The 25144-nt window shown below is 35.9% G+C and overlaps 1 long non-coding RNA gene across 2 annotated transcripts in view; it reads right to left on the minus strand.

Moving 5' to 3' along the window:
* LOC307196130 overlaps positions 1 to 25144 on the minus strand; it is a 538765-nt gene that overhangs the window by 389218 nt on the left and 124403 nt on the right. For both annotated transcript variants that reach the window (XR_013831048.1, XR_013831049.1), the window contains exon 3: positions 19884 to 20155. This is a non-coding gene — a long non-coding RNA (uncharacterized lncRNA). The remainder of the gene's footprint in view (positions 1 to 19883; positions 20156 to 25144) is intronic.

Raw genomic sequence — 25144 nt, forward strand, 5'->3', positions numbered from 1 at the left:
TATCAATAAAAGGTTAATATTCAGAATATATAAATCAATAAGAAAAAAAGCAGCTCTTTAAATAAAAAATGGGCAAAGGACTTGAACAGGAATTTCACATGGCTGATTTCACAATGAGTAACAAAGTTATAAAAAGGTTATCAAATTCATTAGACATTAGGAGAAATTCAAAATAAAAACAAAATGCAAAGTTGTTCCTATCCACCAAAATCATTTACTTGAAAATTTCAGATAAGATCAAATATATACCAAGGATGTGGAACAACCACGGACTCTCATATACTGTGCATAGAAATAAAACTGGTACAAGCACTTTGAAACACTGCTGTCAACAGATTTGAAAGTTCATCCTTTTCATGGCATTATGACCTAGCAATTTTATTCCTGTTCATACGCCTGATGGAAATGTATACATAGCTCATGAGAATTATGAAAAAGAAGTTCCTAAAAGCACTATTTGTAATAGTTCAAACTGAAAACATCCCAAACTTCTTTCAACAGTAGAATGGGTAAATAAAGTTTTGTATATTCACATAATGGAATGCTATACACCAATGATAATTAAGAAATTAAACCACATGCAACAGCATGGATTAAAGCTGCCAAATAAAAACAAAGAAATACAAGATTTCAGTTAGAAAAACTTGAGAAAGAAGAAAAATTAGTTTAGGCTGTTAGAAGTGAGGGTAAAGGGAACACTAGAGGAACTTCTGGTGAGCTGGTATTAGTTTATTGATTGATTTGAGCACTGTCTACATGGGCTTTATAATGTTGTAAAAACATTCATCCATTTGTGTCCTTAAAGGTTTGTATAATTTTATATGCCTATATTTCAATAAAATGTTAATAATTACATCATGAGTATTTCCCAATATAATCCACTAATCTTTGAAAACATGATGTTTATTTTCATAATATCCCATAGTATTAGTGGACCAAATATATTTAATTAATGGCTAAATGTTGGACATCAGGTTTCTCAAATTGTTATTGCTATAAATGCAGTATGTCCCTGTACTTACTTCATTGTGGACCTCTCTGGTTATTTCCTTCTCATAAAATCCTAGAAGTGGATATATTTAAAATTTAAGAACAATTTTTCAGAAATTGTTGGTGTGGTACTTCATATTTGGTATAAAGTAAAAAATTACCCTCTAGAGAGTTGATGCTAGTGAAGATTACGCTAACATCTCTGGGTTATCTTCTGTACAATATGAAACCAAAGGAGTTGGGATAAATATGGAGTTGCCTCATGCCATATTCAAGAAGCTCTGAAAGATATTTATTTGTTTTAGAGTATATTGCCTTTGGCGGGAGATTTTTTCCATCAAAGGTTTATTCAAGGCAACGGTGCATGAAAATTTCCAAATTATAATCTTCTAAGCAGTCTTTTATGAACAGTATTACAATAGGTTTCCATTCAAGACGAGGAAAAATGCCTACTTTGTCCAAGCCCCAATCATTTTTTATATCTTGTTTTCATTTCATTAACCCTCCTCGCCAGGTAGCTACTTGTTTTCCTGTTTCTCTTCCCTGCCATACTCATTCCCATTTCCACCATTTAATTAGTTTTGTTCCCTGCGTCTAGGTTTTCCATTTTCTACCAAATCATACCTCACCCAGACTTTGAAACCTAGTTCAAGGTCTGTCATCTTCACAAACATTATTCTAATGTTTCCGAAGTTTAAGCCTTTTCTTTGCTGAATATCCAAAGTGCTTGAGCCTAAACTGCCAATGTGTCACTTTGGAAGCAATGACTACTGGGTACCATTTTCAAATTTCCTCCATTCAAGTCAGGTATTGTACCTAGGTTTTGCTAGAATGAGTGTGCCTTTGTAGGCACAGCTATCTTGTTTACCCCTATGTTCCAAACCCTTAACAAGACAAGAGTTACAGGTGCTAAGAAACTCTTTTTGAAATAATTAATTATTGAGGACTTATCTTCTCGAATCAGCTACTCACACTGGAGTATCTTACAGTAAAATAACAGAAAGAAACATTGTAACTTGGGTGAAAATGAAGCGTGATTATAAGGTTCTGTTTGGGTTATACGTAAGAGACACAGTCTACACAGTGAATAGTCTCGAATGTAAACTATCCAATATGGCAACTGTTAGCCACAGGTGTCCACCAAGCCATTGAAATGTGGATAATCTGAATTAAGATATGCAGCAAGAGTAAAATACACATTAAATTTTGAAGATTTAGGCAAAAGTAGAATGTAAACTATCTTATTAATAATTTTTATATTGATTACATATTGAAATAATAAGATCTTGGCTATATCATGACAGACAAAATATATTATTAAAATGAGTTTTGCCTGGTTTTTATGTGTTTTTGCCTTCTTAGCCTGTCTCCTAGAAAATTTAAAATTAAACCCGTGGTTCACATTATATTTCTATTGCACAGCATATCCCTAAGTCTTTTTAAGATATAATCTATTATTAAAATATGGAGATGTTAGAAAATACCTAAGTAGATTTGTTCCCAACCTCAAGCAGAAACTGAAAGAATCCAGATAGAAAAGTAAGGCTTGCTGATGCATGTAACAGTGAACTAGTTAAGATGTAAAAATGTTTGTGATGCTAAATTTTATGGAGACTTGGGCATTAAAGTTCTGAAAACATTCTGAATATTTATGTTTGTTTTTCCTGAAATATTTGTAATATATAATTCTATATTATTTTCCCTCTTCTAAAACTGATGGTTTTACAAAAAATATTGTGGCAGAGGTCTACTTATATAACTGAAATTGCCATGATTTTTTAAACCTTTATTTTATCAAGGATAAAAGCTGGAGATGTGAATATTGAAAATAAACTTTCAGATTAGTTTCTGCCTTTCTTTTAAGGTACATTAAGCTACTTTTGTGAGTCCATTAATTTCTTACACAAATATTTATTATTCTATTGGCTTATGAGGCTTAGTGCCATCATTTGAATTTTCTTCACTCTGCTTGCATTCTTCATACTTCAATTTGCTAAGCATATACAAAAAAGAACGATTTTTATAATAGGCAAAAGAAAGGGGTGTGTGTGGGTGGGTGGATGGATGGGTGTGTATGAAGAACCCTCATTCTGAGATATACATACATTTTATGTGCTTGCCCCCATCGCTTATCTTCCCTTTCAGTGACAATTCATAAAATTTAGGTTATCACTCTTACTCCTCTAAGTTCACCAATGGCTTTAAAATTGCAATTTCAAAATATTTTACTCAGCCTCTTTGGGTATTTATCACAATTAAGCATTTGTTTCTTGAAATTCTCTCCTCTCTCAATTTCTATAATTTCTGCTTCTCTCATCATTTCTTCCTGACCTTCTTTATGAAATTTAATGGTTACATATATATTGACAATTTTCAAATCAATGTCTTTGAGCATTTTTTCTCCTGAGATGCAGATTGGTATGTACAACTGACCCCTGAGGTGAGGCTGAACCTCATTTAGAAATAAACATGCCAAGTCTGAACTCATCTTTTTTGCTAATAATACCTTCCATCCAATTACTCAAATGAAATGCCTGCAAGCAACTGTATATTCTACCCTCTTCCTTACTTCTATTAACTCTGCTCCTGTCCTGTCACTTGTCAATTCCAGCTCTTAAATATTTTAAATGCCCATTTCCTACTTTCTATTCATTTTCACTGCTGCCCTAGTAAAGGCCTTCATTATCTCCCTCTTATAGTACTGTCATAACTTCCCTAGCAAATATATCATTTTGCCCCCAATATATCTCCTATCCTTTTCTCATGTTAACTGTTAACAATATGAAAATCTATTCACGTTTCCCACATTACATTTCTTTGATGCTGTACCATCACCCAGAGAAGTATTTCTCAAAGTAGAGCAGGCCATCACCATCAGAATCACTGGACCAGAAGTACTGGAGACAGTCCAGGAATCTTCAGTTACATAAGTTCTCCAGGTAGTAACATAACACATACTACAGTTTGAGAAACACTCCCATAGGAGTAAAGCAACCAATACACTTGCAAGGCATATACTGCCCTTCATTATCTGACTGAAGTCTATTTTTTTGTAACTTCATTCAATTTTTGTTCCAACACAACTGAACTGATTTGCAATCCTGTGAAGGTACCATTTCCTCTCACAAATTCATTCCTTTGCACAAACTGAACCTTCAGCTTGAAATTCCCATCCATGTTTATTTCCTGGCAGTCTTTATTCAATCTTCAAGTCCAGTTATTTTGCACTGGGGGAGTTATTTTGAAGCTCTGTGTCCTCAGTGTCTACAAGTATCAAGCATCTAATACAGCTGCTCAAATTCACCACCCCTACACCCCATATTGCTCTTGAGTTATTTCCTCACTTTTTTTATTTATGTTCATTGTAGGTGTCCTTTCCTTCCTTTCCATCATCAAGGGTTAGCTCACTGAGTATAGGGAGTATAGGGCTTTTGTTTTCTGCTATATTCCTTTTACTTGGAATAGTGGATGACACATAAAAATTTGCTGACTGCCTCACTTAATAATTTAATGTTAGAAGTAAATAGATGATAAATCCCCAAATTCCATGATGTATGAGGAAACAACAAACTTTGGAGAAAGCACACTGGTATTCTGGACAACTCTGTTCTAGGCCTAGCTTTTTTTATCGATCAGCAGTGTGAGCATATCTCTTACAGCCTCTAATGCTAAGTTTTCTAAACAGGAAAACGAGAGGATTTGGAATGTTGGAATGGCCCTCAACCCTGGCTGGACTTTCCATTGATGTGTGGGGTTAAAATTCACTGAGCCTATCCGGGTGTGAGGCCCCAGCAACTGTAGTTCTAAAGGCCTCCCATGGTTTCAGGGAAAAGGCAGGTTGGGCCCCTCTGCAGCAGATGAGAGTATTGTGTACCTACGGTGTTCTCACCCTATCCTCCAGGACCTTCTGAATTTTCATACACAAAGAATGACATTTATTAAGCTCTTTAAGCACACATGGAACAGCTAAGTGGTTTCCACATAAGATTACTGTTTCTGGTAAAAAATGTCCTGCTTTATCCTGAAGTTTGACGCGAGGTATTTGAAACTGACAAAATATCACAGCATTCACTTCTAAGAAGCGAAACAAAAGCATTGAGGTGAACAAATGCATTTTGTTTTGATTTCTCTACACACACATTCCCCCACCTTTTGCTGTTCTGAGAACAGCATGTTCCTCGACACCTTTCAGCATCTCTGTCCTTTTGCCTTTCCGTGGGCCAATGGAATTCACTGACATGGCATTTATGAGATGTCTGAAGAGAAAGAGACAAACTGGCCCTGACTCATTCTGAGACCAAGAGAGCTAGTCGACATTTATCTGTAACCTTGGTTCTGTACCTTCGGAATCAGCCTGTGAGCTAAGCAGAGAAGGGAAAGGAGAGACAACACACAGGGTATTTAAAGGAAAGCTAAGCCTAAGCTGGCACTGTGAGACGCCGTCAGCGAGCCGGCCAGGGAAGAGGCTGAGCCCCTCTGCGTACGTAGAGTCAACAAAAACAGAAAGAGGTGCTATATTTGGTCAATCAAAAGGAAAAAGTCAACACTCCTTACCCAGTATCCAAGATTTTCTACTATTTGACCCCAGCCTCCTTTCCCAAACTTTCATCTTCCCAATCTCTTTATCTTTTCTTACATTCTAACATCCAGAAAATTTAAGCACACATATTAGTCCCTGTAAGAGGTACATTATTATGTTTTACTCATGCTATGCTCACTGTTTGAAATCCCTCTTTCTCCAATGACACAGGCTCAAATCTTAGCTTTACTTCAAGGTCACCCTCAAATGCCTTCATCCACCCACCCAGGCACCTCCCATCCCTGCTCCAAATGGCAAGTACCCTCTCTCTGCTCTCAATATATGGCTGGTGACTAAGGGTATCATCTCACAATTGGTATCACAGTTATATTTGTATAGATATTATGTCTCCAATTTTAAGTTCTGTCAAGGTAGTTTCTAATTTATATCTGTGGCTGACTCAGTGCCTAAAACAGTTATCTTTTGTTCTCCAGTTTTATTGAGAAATAATTGACATACATCACTGTATATGTTTAAGAGGACAGCATGATGGTTTGATGTACATATATTGTGAAATGATTACCGCTATAGGTTTAGTTAACATCCATCATCTCATATAGATGCAATAAAAAGAGGGAGAAGAAAAAATTCTTGTGATGAGAACCCTTAGGATCTACTCTCTTAACAACTTTGCTACATATCATAGAGCAGTGTTAACTACAGTCATCGTGTTGTACACAACATGCCTAGTACTTATTTATCTTGTAACTGGAAATTTATACCTTTTGACTACCTTCCTCGAATTCCCCCTCCTCCTACTCTCTGCCTCTGGTAACCATAAATATGATCTCTTTTTTCTATGAGTTTGGTGATTTTGTTTGTTGAGAGTCCACATATAAGTGAGATCATGCAGTATTTGTCTTTCTTTGTCTAACTTATTCCACTTAGCATAATGTCCTGAAAGACCATCCATGTTGTCACAAATGACAGGATTCCACCGTTTTTAAGGCTGAACCACGCCACATCTTCTTTATCCATTTAACCATGACGGACACTTAGCTTGTTTCCATGTCTTGGCTATTGTAAATAATGCTGCTATAAACATGGGAGTGCAGATATCTTTTTGATTTAGTGGGTTTTTTTCCTTTGTATATATTCCCAGAAGTGGAAGTGCTGTATCATATGTAGTTGTATTTTAAAATTTTTGAGGAACCTCCATACTGGTCTCCATAGTGGCTGCACCAATTTACATTGCCACCAACAGTGCATGAGGGTTCCCTTTTCTCCACACCCTCTCCAGCATTTGTTGTCTCTTGTCTTTTTGATGATGATCATTCCAACAGGCATGAGGTGATATCTCAATGTGGTTTTCACTTGCACTTCCCTAATGACTAATGATGTCGAGCATCTTTTCATGTACTAGTGCCTAATACAGCATCTTAATTCTAGTTAGTTAGGCACCTCATAAAATTTCCTGATAAAAGAAAGATGGAAATAAATATTATTTATTCAAAGTGCATGTTATTCCCTGACAAGAAGAAAAATATTGACACTTGAAATAGTAGAAGCAGCCTCAGAAACTCTTAAACTCAATAAATTGTTGATGGAGAACACACATACACACACAGATGAAACAGTAAATTTGGTTATCATTTGTTATGCCTCAACTTCTGTCCAGGGTGCTTTCCATATATTATCATTTTTAAATGTGACATTAACCTCACAAGATAGGTACTATTCTATTTTAAAGTAGGAAAACTGAGGTACAAGTTGCCTAAGGTTCCAGGCCAAGATAGGGCTTGAAATCGTCTTGTTTATTCCTAAGCCCTTGCTCTTTCCATTATGCTGCATTGCTTGGATAGATGTATTTTAAAATACAGTCAAATAAAAAACAAGAATGATTGAAGAGATATGTGGATTTCGAAACCTTTTCTGGGGCTTCCCTGGTGGCGCCACGGAGCGGCTGGGCCCGTGAGCCATGGCCGCTGAGCCTGCGCATCCGGAGCCTGTGCTCCGCAACGGGAGAGGCCACAACAGTGAAAGGCCCTGCGTACTGCAAAAAAAAAAAAAAAAAAAAAAAAAAAAAAACACCTTTTCTGGAGTCCTGCTCTTTCATAGAAGAAGTGAGTTCTGAATTTTAAACATTTAAGCCAGGTAATCAGAGTATGAAAAAAAAAGATCCTGGCCTTAATTTGATAGCTTTTGTTCCATTTTAACATCCTTTGGCAGTTTGGAACAGCAGTGTTTTATTCGTGTTAATCCAAGGGCATTCGAAGGTTGACTGGCACCCTAAGATTAGAATGATTTGATTTTGATACAGTTGAGTCTATCTATGCCAATTGTCTCTTTCTGCTGATCCAATCACCCAAGTCAAAGGAGTATATTCATATGAAGACAAAATAAGGATGACTAAGTAGAAAATGGTTTTGTAAGTTTCAAAAATATTAGGTTAACCAAGAAGTTGAAACTCTTGAAAATTGAGAGTGGTGGTACTATGTAATAAGCAAGCTACCAAATCTCTGTATGTGACTTATTTTGTTATTTCTCAAGCTTTTCATGATCTGAAAGAATCACTTGATTTTCAGGATTTGTAGGGGCTGTGCTTAGACAGTGTGTAAATTTACTGAAGCACATTGCTTGACTTCAGATAATTTCTGGAGGAACCACAGAAGATATGGAAAAGAAGCACAAACTATACATCAATTCACCAACATGGGCTTTTCAAACAGGTTTTGAAGCTTATAAGTTTAAATATTAATTTGCTGGCTTAACAGCTACAAAATGAAAAGGACTAACAAATGTAATGTAAGCAGAAGATATTAAGGCCTGTATTTTGCAAGTGGATACCCTTGAGAGGCTTCTATGAGAGATGAATAGCAACTCCAGAGTTTCACAGATTGTGGAGACCAACATCTGTAATTACTCTCCACCAAGATCTGTCAGCACTGATATGCGACTGGCACCTGTAAGTTGCAAATTCTATAAATCTGCAACTGATGCCATTTCAAACAGACACACAAAAATTTATATCCATCAATTTCAGGAAAGTATTGTTAATGTAGTTAAACAGATAATGGTGTCTCTAGGGTCTAGAAAAAGGCAAGGTCAAAATATATGTATTTATATACATATATGTATCTAAATACATGTATTTATATACAAAATATATGTATTTATATACAAACACAATGGAACAATGTGTTTTATTTTTCCCCTGGGAATTAAAACTGTAGCACTATAATACTAATATTGGGCCCACTGGGTAAGCACATATACTTCCTAGTATTTTTGATATTATCAATTAAATATGTTTTAATGCCTCAAAAAATTACTGATCTGTGCTGTTAGTCTCATGCGTGCCCCAGCCATTCTAAGAAAAGGATTTCTCTTTCAATAGTCTTTTTTTCCAAATAAAATATTCTAAATAAGTTTATATAATTAAGTTAGATAAGAGCAAATCCAGGGATGTTTCTTCTAATCCAATCTTATCATAAAGAAGCTTAATGAAATTTGTTGCATTCTTCAAAAATGTATAAATTTTTTGTTTCATACATTTTATACTCTTTTCATTTCTGAATTATAGAAACTGGAGACAATATCCTTCCTTGGTTGTATTTATAACCACTAGCCAATCCTTCATTCAAGACTCACCTTATTTAACAACAACAAAAAGAAATAAGAGCTATTTACCAACAATTTTTAAAAATTGAGTTCACTGTGTGTTAGTCAAACAGGAATTTGAATAACAGTATTAAATGAGCTAGTATTAAAATTGTATACATCCTCATGATGGGTTCTCTTGACAGATAGAGAGCTAGCTGATCTTCATTTTTACCCAGAATTGTTTTGTCACACGTAATATTCAGAAAAGCGAATCCAAACTGGTCTAGCTAGTTGTTTTTGCTAGCCTCGTGATACAGTTTTTTTCATCATCTTTCCCGTAGTGAATTTATAAAGAAAATTGTCCCCCCAATTTACAGGCTGAACAATTGTTCCCTCAATTTCTGCATATCTCAGAAATATATCAAGAAGAGATATGGCAAGTCTTCCAGGGCATGCAACAATTTTTGTCTAAAATGTAATTGAGGTAGATTGTTTGCACAAATGGCTGTAATCATTCATTTTCCTGTATATGCTTGCGTTGGCAATATAACCCCACAGCTCCTCTTATCAAAAGGTGGAGTCTAATTTTTCTATAACCTGAATTGGACTGGCTCTGTGACTTGTTTTGGCCACAAGAATATGACAAGTGGAGCAATGGGCCATTTTTGAACTCGGGCTTCAAGAGGCCTTCATGCTTCCACTCTCCCTGCTGAGGTACCATGTGAACAGGCCAAGGCTATCCTACCAGACTCTGTGAGACACATAGTTCAGCTGTTCCCATTGCTCCAGGTGATATCCAGCCAATCTCCAAAAGCAGAGCCACGTGGCAGACTTGCCCAGATGCATGTAGAGCAGCTGGGACCAGAATTGCTCAACTGAGCCCAGTCTAAGCTATCAACCACTGAGTTATGAGCTAAATAAATGTTTACTGTTGTAAGCCCCTGAGCTGTTGGGGTGACTTGTTACACAGCAACAGATAACTGATAGACTACTTGTGCATGAGTCCTGTTTCTCTGAAGACTTTAGGGTATTTACCTTTCTCTAATATCTTAGCATAATGTATAGTCCAGAGTAGTTGCTCAACAATGAATTATTTAATTTTTTGAAATGTTTCTATAACAAGAATAAACAGTTACCTTTCGGTACTTTGGTAATATCCAACTAATCACCATGACTAATCAATCCCTCATTCACCTTATTAAATAATTTGAACATTTAACAGATATATTGAATATATAGAGAGGGCTGAATCTCAAGGTGATGGACTGTTTTCATGAAGCTTTTGATCTTGGTTTAAACACACATACTCTAATGCCTATAACTCTATCAAGCATTTATCATAGCAGAAAAGTCAGATTCAATATTTTCTTCACATCTGGGGAACAAACCCTTATAACAGTCCTATCATAGCTTACATTTCTGGGAAGAGTTCACTAAACATCCCTATATTTGCCAACTGACAGACATACAGCAGCCTTTTCCCTCAAAAGCATGGTCCTTGGAGCACATATGATCTGTATTACCTGGTGGCATATTAGAAATACAAAATCTCAGAATCCCCCCCTTCCCTCACTCCTACTACATCAAATTCTTCATTTTAATAAGACCCTCAAGTCCTTTGCCAATCTCTCAACCTGAAGTAACTTGGAGAGCACCTTTCCCAGCCCAGAGAGTGATTAGTGGCACTTCTAGGAAAGGAAAATAAAATTGAACTCATTTAGTGTTTTTAAATCATTTACATACAAGAGTGCAAAAAGATAGTCGGAGATACCAGCGGATTAAGAGACATTTTTTCAATCCTGTTCAAATCAGCATTACTAAGCTTCACACAGCTACTCATGGAGCACAGAAATTCTCAATATTTCCCAAAAACTTTCTGGGAAATTTTATGATCAACAGGGTGTGAATGAAAAATGTTGGCTGCCTTGTCCACAAACAAAGGGCGTTGCAGCCATCAAGCCACTAAGCCGCTTACACTCTAGTGGCCCCTGACAGTGAGCCCTGAGGAAATTCAGGATGGAGACAAACAGGCTGCCTGTTGCCAAGCCCTCAGCCACTGCAGCCACCGCCACCCCTGAGGGGTCTCAGGAGGGAAAGCACATGACACTGGCCCTAGATAGCTAAGGTGCACATCCAAGGAATGATTTCAATGAGCCCAGACTTGCATCTTCCCATACATAGAAAAGTGCTAAACTCATTAACTTGAGATACCTGGTTTTCTTTAATTAACCATAACCTTTTGATCTTCTGACTACCTGGTCTTTGTTGCAAAACCCCCCATATATCCCGGCTCCTCCCTTACCTCTTTGGAGCAGGCCCTCAGAGCTACCTCAGAGGCTGCCCCCCGGGCTTAAGTCCTAGGAAAGTCCAACAAGTAAAACATAATTCTCAGTGTTTAGGTTGTACATTTTTTCAAGGGGACCAGGCAAGAAAAGGGGTTGTAATGGGATAAAACCTCAGAGGGTATTAATTGATTTCTGTCCATGAGCTGGGCCTAGCTGGAGAATGAAAGAACTAGCAGGGGTGAGGGAGAGGACCTGGGAGGATTACCTGTAGTCTCCAGTCACTTTCTATTCCCTGGTAGACATGCCTGGGAGGCACAGAGATGGACACTGTGGGCCACTGTGACCATGGTTGATTATAAAATTTCCCAGAAAATTTCTGAGAAATACTGAAAACTTCTGTGGTCGTGGTCAACCAGGTTGTACCTCATGGTTTGATAACTGCAATGGAATCAGTGGATCCTTGCACTTTCCATATTTATAAAACCATACAGTTCAAGGGGCCTAAAATGTCATTTTTCTGAAATCATGTTTCAGTGGAAGTATTCTTTCTGAATAGGACTCTCAAACCTGACAGTACATCTACTTGAAAAACAAACAAAAAGGGCTAAGAACTCTCGGTAACTCTCTTTTAGGCTGAAAATGATCAGTCTTTCCAATATTCTCAGGAAATGGCTTTTTGATCCTCTTTCAAATCCAATTGCCTTCCTCTAGGAAGCACTCTTTGTATTCTCAGCTTCAATTACTTCAATTTGTTTTTGCCAGGCTATCCTAAGAATGGAAGGAAATGCTCTGCACAAATGGTAGAGTTTATTTTTACCAAGACAGCAGAATATACGGTTGGATTGGAAAATAAAAGGAAGTTTATCTTATGTGAACTTTCTGCCCACAGGGACTCAACAGGCTTTTCTCTTCTAAAAGAAGGAGGAAGTCCCAGTAACTCTGCATAATAAAGTAATTTGATTTTTTTTTCCTCTAGTTGTACAGGAAGCCAGAGAGGCTTCCACTTACAGGAAGCCAGAGAGGCTTCCACTATCATATTAAAAAACCAATATGAGAATCACTTCTAAAGAAATATCTTAAGCAATTACAGGAAGCCAGAGAGGCTTCCACTATCATATTAATAGACCAATATGAGAATCACTTCTAAAGAAGTATCTTAAGCAATTATCCAGATATGGAGTTCACAGGCATAACTTTATTTTGGTTAAGTTTTTGTATGATATTTAAAAATTGGAAGCAATTTAATATCTAACAGTATTGAAATAATGAAATAAAATCAGAGTATAACCTTCCAATTAAGCATCACAAATCCATGAGTGGAAACTTGCTTATAACACCATGAATACTAAAAATAATTGCAAAATATTATGTTTGCTATGATCATTATATACAGGTTTCATATGTACAAGTGAAAACAAAAATTTATAAACTCTCAATTTGTGAAATTTAATAAATCAAAAAGCCACAAGCCTAAGATAACTATGTAGTACACCTGAAACTAACTTAATATTGTATGTGAAATCTATTTCAATATAATTAATTAATTAATTAATTAAAGGAAGAGCTGGATTAAAAAAGAAGTCACAAGCTTGACAAATGCATCTCAAAACTGCCTAATTTTATAGTTTTCATAGTTAAATAAATTTGCAACAGCTTTTGGGTAACCAACATGTAACAAAGTACAGGAACTTCTTACTTCAAAGTAAAAATTACAATATAGTTTCATTTATTATATTGTTTTTAATTTTCTGCACTTTTCTGTAACCTTGTCAAAACTTATAATTTAAAGATGGATGAAGGCTATTTTTCATGGCATAAACAGATAAAATGAAAATATTCTGGCTATGAAACTGGAAGAAGCATATTAATATTGATTTTTAAATGCACAGTTAAATTGAAAAAGGGAATCCCCAAGCGTCAAAATCAAAGAGTAAATTGAAAGGCAGAGCAATTAGCTGAAGTGGATGCCTTGGCTGTCCTGAGGGTAGTTATTACAGAGGAGTGATCAAGAGGATTGAGTGTTAATAATTACACAGGTTGAAAAGAGGAGGCTTTGTGTTGACCAGAGTCAAGGAGTGGTAACTTCTCATGAAGCCTGGACATTCAAAGGCTGCAACTTAAATGAAAGTGTGGACAAGAGAAATCCACTCATATTCATGGAGTGATAATAAGGCAGTTAGTCTGTTCCTGGTTGGACTCTGGGTAAGAAAAAAAAAAATTCCTAGACAATTCATAGTTTTGCATCAGCCTTCACATTGGGTTGAAGCTGTGATTTCCTGGGTTAGAAACAGAATACATGGGGGAAAATGGGGGGGGGGTGTCCTTGATTTTAGCATCTTCTAATTTCTGTGGTGTAAGTAATTCCACTGTTGCTGATTTCAAGCTACCAAGGTGATGTCATGAACGTGGAGTTGGGGAGAGATGTAGACAATCAGCTCTCACAAGCCAGTGTGAGCTAGCTCCATTCAGCATACCCTTGGTCTAAAGAGTGAATTTATACCACTTGAATAATCCAGAATAATGAGATAAATAGCAATCCGGGCTTCCCTGTTGGCACAGTGGTTGAGAGTCCGCCTGCCCATGTGGGGACACGGGTTCGTGCCCCGGTCCGGGAAGATCCCACATGCTGCGGAGCGGCTGGACCCATGAGCCATGGCCGCTGAGCCTGCGCGTCTGGAGCCTGTGCTCCTCAACGGGAGAGGCCACAACAGTGAGAGGCCCCCGTACGGCAAAAAAAAAAAAAAGAAAGAAAGAAATAGCAATCCACTGGCACATCGTAATATGTTTACTGCTTATTTATACTTTAACTCTGCAACTTAAAATACAAAAGTCATTTCTGAAAGGTTTTATACATAGAACTGGCCTCACCTAGATTTCCAATTCAAATGTATACTATTCACATGGCTTGGGAAATCCCACCAGGAAAAGTTAGGAGCAATGAGTTGCTTTGGGATTCATAATTTCTTTGGTACATCTAACAAAGCAAATATAAAATTAGTCTGGAAGAAGAGACTCTCAACCTCGGTGGCACAGGAAGTATCCAATGAAAAATAATGAACTCACAAAACAAAAATTTAAAATATGCAATGAAACAAAATATATAAGCTAACACTAGTGGAAACAAAAATCATCAGTATTGGATTCTCAACAACTCTCAATTTTGTGTGTGTGTGTATGATGTGTGTGTGTCTGGGTGTCTGTGTGTGTAGGTGTATACCTGTGACTCCATGATTTTAATGACTGTAGGACTATTTGTGTTTTCTAAGTCTCCTTGAGTAAGTTTTATGCCTATATTTTTGTCTAGAAATTTCTTGATTTCATCCAGTTTTCAAACATATTTGCATAAAACTGGATGAAATACTATTATATTATTAATACTATTATATAAATACTATTATACTATTATATAATAGTATAATATTAGAAGCATCCCCTTTAAACCAAGGAATTGGAAAAGGAAGCCTTCTACCTCATAATGAAAAAGCACTATAAAAAAAGGAAAATGACAAAAGTTATAAAGACTGGATAGAAAGAGGAAAAGCTTAAATTTTTTTATGAATTAGTGGTAGTTTATCTAAGAAAAAAATAATTAAAAAGTTGTTGAATAGAAATATAATAGCACTATTTAAAATTTGCATAGCATTACTATTATGCCAGGTATTATTCAATTTACTTTATGTCTTTTAATTTGTTTAATCCTCAGGACCATTTTATGAGGTACTTTCTCTTACCCAATGTATAAACGAGTACTCCTATGAAGAGAAATGTTTTGTAGTGGAATAAAGATAAAAAGCTAGTATGTGGAGAAGCCTAGATATGAACCTGGGCAATCAGATTCTAAAATCCATGTTCTTGTCTTATGCTACACTGCCTCTCTCATTATATTAGGATTACTATATTATTATAAATAATACAAAATTTCAACAAGTCTTCTGGAAATGGATATGAGAAATGTTTTTTGAAGTACATCTTATATTAGCAATCATAAGCAATTAAAAACAAATCTAACAAAGTACATGCATGACCATATGATACAAAGTGTATCGTACAACTCTACTGAATTTAAATAAATGGAGAGATTCACTATGTTCACTGATGAAAAGACTCAAAGTGCAAAACAAATGTTAATTTGGCAATCTCAGTAGGAACTCCGAAGTGCATGAATTAAAACTAACACAACAACAAAAAAAATTAAAAATTAAAAATTAAAATAAAACACAATATTTTAAATCAACCGTATTTCAATTTTTTGAAAAAAGTTTATATTCAAGTAAACATTTAATAAAACCCTGACAATTAAAAGACAAGCCTCATAGAAGAAATGTATGAAACTGAGCCCACCTGTGTGACTATTAGTGTACAAAAGAAGTAACATTATGTGAATTTTGAAGATAGATCACAAAAGTGCTATGACGTGCACCTTGCTTACTGAAGTCGTAGGTCTCAGAGCCATTAACTGTCATGTAAAGCAATTTGACCACCCTGGGGCACCATGCTATAAGGAAGTCAAACTAGTCCACATGGAGTGACCACATGCAGAAGCCCTGAGAAAATATGACAAAGTCTTGCCCGGCTAGTCCCCCAGCTGCTCTATACCTTTTCTCTTCTAGTTCCAGCCACTAACTGACTGCAGCTGCAAGAGAGACCTTGTGCTAGAATTGCCCATCAAAGTCCTTCCCAAATTCCTGACCCACAGGAAACCTGAGAGATAACAAAATGATTGTTGTTGTTGTTAAGCCACTAGCCGCCGGGGTGATTTGTCATGCAGCAATAGTAACTGATCAAGGTATAATTCTGTGAATGAGAATATACATTCTTAGCATTACTTGACATATCAAAAACTAAAACAATCTAAAATTCTATCAGCAGGGGATGACTTAGAATAACTTGCAGAGCATATATACAGTAAAATAATAGGCGCCAGATAAAAGAACTATGTAATCTACCCACATAAGTATGGCGAGATCTCCAATAGTAAGTGAAAAAGATCAAGTGAACAGACATGTCACTTAACATGTTTCTATTTGTGTAAAGGAGTTTTATACGTCTACATGCATGGAAACCTATTTGAAGGTATATATAGGAAATTTTTAGCAGTGGTTATCACTCAGGCAGGGAGACTGAAAAGGATGGGAAATGAATATTGTTAATGATACAAACAAACCAGGAGTAGGTAAAGCATTGGCCAAGTCCACTCCGCCACCTGTTTTTGTCAATAGAGTTTTATCAGAACACAGCCATACCCATTTGTTTAGGTGTTTTCTGCGGCTGCTTTTGCACTACAACTGCAGGTTGAGTAGTTACAACAGAGATTTTACAGCCAAAGAACCTCTAATATTTACTATCTAGCCTTTTACAGAAAAAAAAATTACTAACTGCTAATCAAAATAATTCTACTTTAAGTTTCTGACAATAAATGTACATTTATAGTTTACTTTTTTATTGAGGTATAGTTGATGTACAATATTAGATAATGTAGATTAATGCTTGAAAAATCAGTGCTTATTCCTAGATACACAGAAGATTAGAATACAAGACGTATTTGTACGAAAACATACTGTTTCTGTACTTGAAATTCAGGTTTGCATTTGATGCCAGAAATATAATCCAAATAACATAAAGTCCCTGCTTTCAAGAAACTCGATAGATTTCTGAAGTAGACTGTCAATTAAATTTATAGGAAAGCCTGGCTATTACTGGCTATGTGTTGAGGAAAAATAGAATACAGACATTTAATAAATATTTTATAATATGTAGCTGGGAATATTAATTTGCATTTGTATCTGAAATCAGCAAAATCCCATATATAGAAGTTGCCAGAATATATCAAATTTTCATAAGTTAAACTCAAACATACCATGAAATTTTATTATACAATTTATAACCTAATGCCAGAGAAACCTAGGAGGGTGAATTGACCTCAGTACACAGGAAGGTTTTGATAGTAATTGAACTCAGTAAATGCATGTGCATCTTCCATGTGTTCTCAGTTCAGGCACCTCTTAATGCTATGTTTGTTTTCTACTCCAACTTCTGGAAACTGTAATAGAACATATAAGAATACTCACAGCCACAGTTCTTAAAGCATAGCTCCCTTCATTAAGTCGCTGTGCTTGTTAACTTTTCAATTCCTGTGTCTCACCTCAGTGTTATTTATTACTGCCTAACCTGATACATTTTGACATAAAACCTTTCAGATGGAGGGTTCTTATTCTATACACGTAAATAGCATCAGCATTTTACCAATTTTATACACAAATAATTTAAATTAACTATACTCTTGCATAATACTTTAAACTACCACGGAAATATATAGGTTATATATTTGGAAGTTCTCTCCTCCATATGCTCTGAAACACTGTACAGTATTTCTCTTCTTCCTCTGCTTTTCTCCTGATTCACTGGCCACCCCTAACCTTACTGACCTATCACTTTGGAAGAAAGCGTAAGTACAGAACTAAAGTCAGGCAGGAGAACTACACAAGTTTAGCTTTATTGCTGAAAATAGTTGTACTCCTTCTGCAAGGCGCTATTTGATAAAAGTAACTCATTTCTAGATCAGGAACTATAGATCAGGAAGACAAAAATGACAGCCATCATAAAAGCCAAAGACAATAAAATTAAAACTACAGGTTCACTGTGTTCCCTGGATGTAGGATAAAACCTGAACCATGAACTGAAAACAAACAAAATACATAAATAAAAAAGTGAGGAATCCTCCAAATTGCAACTGGAACAGTTTTGTCAACGTGATTAATCTGAACAACACAGCTCGACTAGGAATAAAACTTCAAGTGTTAGGACACACAAACACACACACACACACACACACACACACACACACAGCTAAAAATCAGTCGTTCTTGTCCAAGCTCCCACTTTGCTCGCTGCTTGCAAACTTTATAAGACATCCTCAGGCCAGAGATTCACCCTCAATAAATAGAGATGTCTACTGCACAGCTATCTTTTGGCCATAAAACAAGAACCTCTGTAGATGAAAATATTTAAAAGCTACACGGTAGAATTTTGTCCCCATCTATTTTTAAGGAACGGTGTAAGAGAATTTTTAAGGTAACAAACAAAACCTGGTATTTCAAAAGTCTGCCTGCTAGAATGATCCTAGCTATAATCAATCGTCTGTGGAGGATCATCTCCAATTCTCTTTAAATCATCTGATAACGAGTGTTCTCTGTGTTCATCCCGTACATATCAAAATCCAAATTTATTTCACTGAACTTGTTAAGGAAATAATATATCTGATGGATGTGACCTCCTAGAAACTTCTGCCTTTCTGCTGCCTAACACGTTTCACCTGTTATTGTTGTCTGTAGAAGAATAAAGGGGTTTTGTAATTCATCGCTTTTGTTCTGGAGGACCTGGCTAGCAAAGTAACATGGTATTGTTGCCAAGATGACACCAGCTTCTTCTGAGGGCAAGAGGTCACAACAGAGAAAACACTCAAATGCTCCTCTACGCCCAAGGAAGAGGCCAAGAGAAAACTTCATTTTTGGATGTGATCCATGAGATGGAGCTTCTGCCATACAGTCCACTGCAGTCATTATTGAAAGGGCTTTTGAATAAATTATTTCCATCTCACTCTGAGATTTCTGTTTCCATTTTCTTTGTTTCTCCTCTATTTATCCCACCTTGACCTACACCATCATGCTGCCCCACTTGCCCTTAAGTTCCCTTTAATGGGATATTTGAATTTTTCATATGAATCACAGGAAAAAGGTAGAACCATAGCTCTCATTCTTATATCCAGATATATCTTAAAGCATGGCTTAAAATGGATTAGACACCATAGATTAAAAATCTACTTTGGGGATAACATTTAAATATGAAGTTTATAGTGAAGAAGTAATATGTCCCCACCCATTCAATCAATGTGATAAAAAAATATAAATTTTGCATTCTTATTTTGTTTTAAGGTAATACTAACAAGTGCTTGTTATAAATAAATTTTCAGTTAACAATAATTTATAGGAACTCTAGTTCTAGCTATGGTCATTTGGAAAAATAATACTTTGCTGCAGCAATATGGTACTGATTGAAAGATTTTATGTCAATATTTTCATATGGAAGGGGTGTAATTTGAAAACTAGAGGCTTTACAAAATTTTGTTTAATAGAGTTTGGCATCTAAGCAATAAAGATTTTGTAGAAACAATGATCCAAGATGGTGGTGAGGGAAGACCCCGAGCCCACCTCCCCTGAACACACTGAATCTACACCTACAAATAGAGCAATTCTTCCTGAAGAAGACCTGAGGGCTGATTGAACAGCTACTGCGCAGAGAAGGACCACAGAGAAACAGGTAGGAAAGACAGAGAAACGGTATCCACGTATCCTTGTTGCAGCGACCTGCAGTACAGAGGGATACTGCTGAGAGGCCCGAGCACAGACTCACCCATGCTGGGATACATCGAAAGAAACAGCTCTTTAAAGGGCATCTACATTATATTGGAAGGAAATTCATTTACTAACCTTAGAGCTTCCGTAAACTGTCAGGGAACTGCTGGAACTCTCGGGGTTGACTGCAGCAGCAAGCGGGCATTGTTTGAGCCTCCCCAGGACGCGCCTGACTTGTGCCTGCCCCACCTCCAGCTGCCCCAGCAAAGTGGCTTCAGGTGTAGTACTCCCCAGGGACTGCTTCAGGCTCACACCTGCTCCAGCTCCGGCCAGCCCGCCAAGGCCTCCAGGTGCAAGCAATCTTCACAAAGCCACTCCTTCAAGACCAAGAGAGGTAGAGGTTTCACCTGATTTATAGAAACAGAAACCGAAAGTCAAACAAAATGCGACGGAAATTGTTCCAAACGAAAGAACAAAATAAAACCCAGAAAAAATCCCTAACAAAACAGGGACACAAATAATTTAGCTAATAAAAAGTTCAAAGAAGTGGTCATAAGGATGATCACTGAACTCTGGAGAAAAAGGAAGGAACTCAGTGAGCACTTCAACAAAGACTTGGAAAATATAAGAAAGAACCAATCAGAGTTTAAGAATATAATGACTGAAATTAAAATATATATATATATATATATATAAAATAGAGGGAATCAACAGCAGGCTAGATGATAACAGAAGAATGGATAAGGAATCTGGATAGAAGTGGAAATCACCCAATCAGAGCACCAGAAAGTAGAAAGAATTGTTTTCAAATGAGAAATCTGTAGGGGGATCTGTAGGAAACATCAAGCATACTAATATTCTCATTAAAGGGGTCCAGGAGAAAAGAGAGATAAAGGGATAGAAAACTTATTTAAAGAAAACTTCCCTAACCTGGGGAAGGAAACTCATTCAGGCACAGAAAACACAGAGAGTCTCAAACAAGATGAACACAAAGAGAGCCACACCAAGACATTATAATCAATAGGGCAAAAGTTAAAGATACAGAATCTTAAAGGCAGCAAGAGAAAAACAACTAATCACATATAAAGGGAACTCCACAAGACTATTATTAGATTTTTCAGCAGAAACTTTACAGGCCAGAAGGGAGTGGCAGGATGTATTTAAAGTGCTGAAAGGAAAAATACTGACAACCTAGAATACTCTATCCAGCAAGGTTATCGTTCAGAAGGGATAGGAGAGATAAAGTGTTTCCCAGACAAGCAAAGCTAAAGGAGTTCATCACCACTAAATTAGGCATAAAAGGAATGTTAAAGGGTCTTCTCTAAGTGGAAAAGAACAGGCCACGATTAGAAATAAGGAAATATTGTTTATTTCATGTAGCATAATGCCCTCCAGGTCCATCCATGTTGCTGCAAATGGAAGTTTTTATTCTTTATTGTGGCTGAGTAGTATTGCATTAGTGTGTAGATATACCACATCTTTATCCATTCATCTATTGACAGGCACTTAGGTTGCTTCCATATCTTGGCTATTGTAAATAGTGCTGCTATGAACATAACATACATATGTTTTCGATTTAGTGTTTTCAATTTCTTTGGATAAATACCCAGAAGTGGAACTGCTAGATCATATGGTAGTTTTATTTTTAGTTTCTGGGGGAAACTCCGTACTGTGTTCCATGGTGGCTGCACCAATTTACATTCGCACCAACAGTGTTCAAGGGTTCTCAGAGGAAAAAAAATCACTGTATGATTTAATTTATATGTGCAATCTTAAAAAAAAAAAAACCAGCAAGGAAAACCAGAAACATACTCATAGATACAGAGAACATGCTGGTGGTTTCCAGAAAGGAGGAGGGTGGGGGGACCAACAAAATAGGTGAAGGGGATTAAGAGGCACAAACTTCCAGTTTTAAAATAAATAAGTCATGGGGATGTAATGTACACATAGGGAATATAGTCAATGATACTGTAACAATTTTACATGGTGACAGATGGTAACTGGACTTATTGTGGTGATCATTTCATAATGAATAAAAATATAAAATCACTGTGTTGTAACCTGAAACTATATAATACTATATGTTAATTATAACAATAAAAAAATTTTAATGCGTAAATAATAAATAAAAATAAATTTTAAAAAGATTTTATAGATCTTCTTAAGTCTGGCTTACTCCACAGTGACCTATTAATAAAAATAAAAATACTTATTATTTTTTCCTTTGAACTTGTTCTTATAATTCTATATACAGTAAGGAAACAGACATGGCATAAGCTGCATTTATTAATTTCTAAAATGTTCTCATAAATAACTGAATTTCTTCACCAATATACTTCCTCTAAATTAAAAGGAGAAGAGTCAGAGTGACCTTTTGTTTTGTCTTTAATTACATATTTTCCACACCAGCCTACTTAGATCTGCCATGTTTCTCTTTACTACAATATATTTAAGAAAACTCTCTATTTTGTTTTTTATACTGTCTTCTGTATTTTAAAAAAGTGAAGGGGAAAATTACTTAGTAGAAAACAAACTTCTCACACAGGAAAGAATGTACACATTTAATGCAAAATAGAGTAAAACACATGACAAGCTCACCGATGTAGGCACAGTCACACAAACAAGCTCTTGTCATAACTTCATATAGTGATCATTTGAGTTAAAAATGCTCACATTTTATTTATGTAAAAGTTTTCCAGAATAACTTCACTCCTAATCCTATAACCATAATACTTAATATGTAATTATTTGATACAACCCTGAATCAACATCTTTTATTTTACTTCTAAATCAGATACATTTTAATTTTAATCATTTCAATTGATATCTTACTTTCAGATGATCTTACTTTTAAATACTATTTACTTAAAATAAATGGTTACTGACTGTAAAGATTTCAAACACCTTTGATTTTGAATGCACTGAAAAGATTAACAAGTCAAAAAAAATGATTTTTGACTCAAAGACACCTATAGAAAAGATGAGCTATTTGGCTATAATATTTTTAAGAATCAATCTGACAAGTTCACAAACTAACTTTCTTAATAAAATTTAATTTTCTTATCTTTGTGAGTCTTTACTTGTGAAGAAGTTTTCTAAAAGGAAGAATGATAAAGTCTTTGTGAACTTGAACTTAATTTCAAATAATTAACAATTTTAACATGGCCGGTAACTCAATGGCATGAGGCCAGGCTTACATCAATGCTTCTTTCCTTTTCTGGCAACATGTTGCCGTAGAAACATTCAAGAAATTCCTGGGCTCAAAAACATACTGCATGAGACAAATAAAAGTATTCTCCTTGGCACTCCTCAGCTTTTAAAATGGATTAATAGCCACTGAAATGTGGTGATTTTGTTGCCACATAAAAGAACAGGCAGATTGCATCAGCACAAGCTTAACGGCAAGTAATAGCAAGGCTGAGATTTCGAAGATGTTGATGTAAGAAGACAAATTAAAACTGGAAATTCATAATGGAAACAATGGTGGGGGAAGCACAGTCTAAGGGTTGCGAGATGGATCTCATATCACGGTTCTTGGAGGATGGTTTTGGCAATGGTGCAGCAAACGATTTTTTTTCTTTATAAAGGCAAGTTCTTTGAGTGATTCCCAGCAATGTGACTTTTTTCTTTTTCTTTTAATTTATTTTATTGAAGTATAGTTGATTTACAGAAGGTGACAGAAATAGACCTCTTTCCTCCAAAATTTCTCAACCTAGTATTTAGAGCTGGAATAGATTTTAGATTTCATCCCATATTTTCTTATCATCTTTTAAAATATTTTTTAAAAAAGAAATACAGCACTTTAAATTTGGCTAAAAGATCAAAACACTCATTATCCCACATTGTTTTTATTTTGCATATCATTTTACTAGTTATACATATTTACCCCAATATAATGTATCCATAAGCACATGTATTCATTTCATGAATGTTTATTTTATGCCTATCTGTCCACGTAGAAAATTAAGATTGTGAGTAAAACAGACACAAATCCTGCTCCTGAAAGGTTATGATCTAGTGAAGAATACAGACATTAAAGAAATCATAGCATGTTTTATTAGTTGCTATTATCAGCTAATGTGTCATTATCAATTCTCCACATTCCTCTCCAATCCTTTTAATCATATTTGCTTTCTGCCTATTTCCCCACTAAGGTAATGAAATGGAATGTAACCATGCCTCTACTCCCCCAACTATGTATTCATTTTTTCCAATAATGAGGAAACTGAGGCCCATTGGGAATAATAGGAATCAGTTGAAGATGGACTAACATGACAACTTGCTCCCTACTAGCATGTCGATATGGCAGACAGTTAGAGACATCCTCTTCTCGCCACTTTGCAATAATACACCCATGTGGATCAAGGTGGGATGGAGAAGAGGGCTCACCAGTGGGTGCCTGAGGAGAGGAGAGGTTGTGCTTCTGTGAGGGCACAGAACTGTGGAATACAGAGGGAAATGGAGGACACATTTTATCCACTACACACCACTACACAGCATTTTGCAGGCCCACTCAACCCTGTGCCCAGAAAGGACTCATTTGCATTCTCTAAGGCTAGTAACCCAGTAACCTGAGTTATCTTAGAGGGAATTGCAAACTACTACAGTTTCTTCTGATATGTATCAAGGGAAGAATGAGAGCGTGTGTGGAGGAATCTAACTTATGAATGATGAGACTCCACTATGGGCTGCATCCTTTCACTTACACTTTCTCTTTTAATCTTCATTATAACTGTGTAAGTTGGGTATATGTATCCTCATTTTATGGATGACCAAAATTAGGCTGAGCAATTAACAAAATTGTCCAAGATAATAAGGAATAAAAATTTAAACCTGGCTGTATTTTATTCTACTGCACCCAATAACTAAAATGTCTTCAATAGGTACTTGCATATTACCTATAGGCCAATTGGTAATGAGTACATATTTCTATCTGTAAGAAGGCAGAACTTGTATGTATATCTAGTCAGTACATTTTAGACCTTTGTTGTAACTTATCAAATTATTACCAAAATCTAGTTGCAAAAATGAATTCCCCCAATTTCTGGTTTTGGTGTTTGTTTTTACATCTAGATTTATATAAGATGAAAAGGAAGTTATGCCAAAATTTGCAATGCAGAAAGCATCACTGAAAGTGCTTCGCACAATGACTGGGATATTAGCATTCATACAGACATAATCTTTATATTCTATTTTTGAATGTCATATTTTAGGAAAAAAGCATATCAGCTCCTCTCTATAAAAATATAGCATCAGATTATGAACGCTGCCTTTAAGAAGGGAAGTCAGCTTTTTTCGTTTTTTTTTTGCCTTGATCTTACTGTTCTCACACTCCTGAAAACCAAAGAGGGTAGGATAAGAATTCTTCTAGTGGTTAACAAATTTGGTAATGTATT

Source organism: Stenella coeruleoalba, assembly GCF_951394435.1.
Source record: "Stenella coeruleoalba genome assembly, chromosome: 13".
In the NCBI taxonomy this organism is placed as follows: domain Eukaryota; kingdom Metazoa; phylum Chordata; class Mammalia; order Artiodactyla; family Delphinidae; genus Stenella; species Stenella coeruleoalba.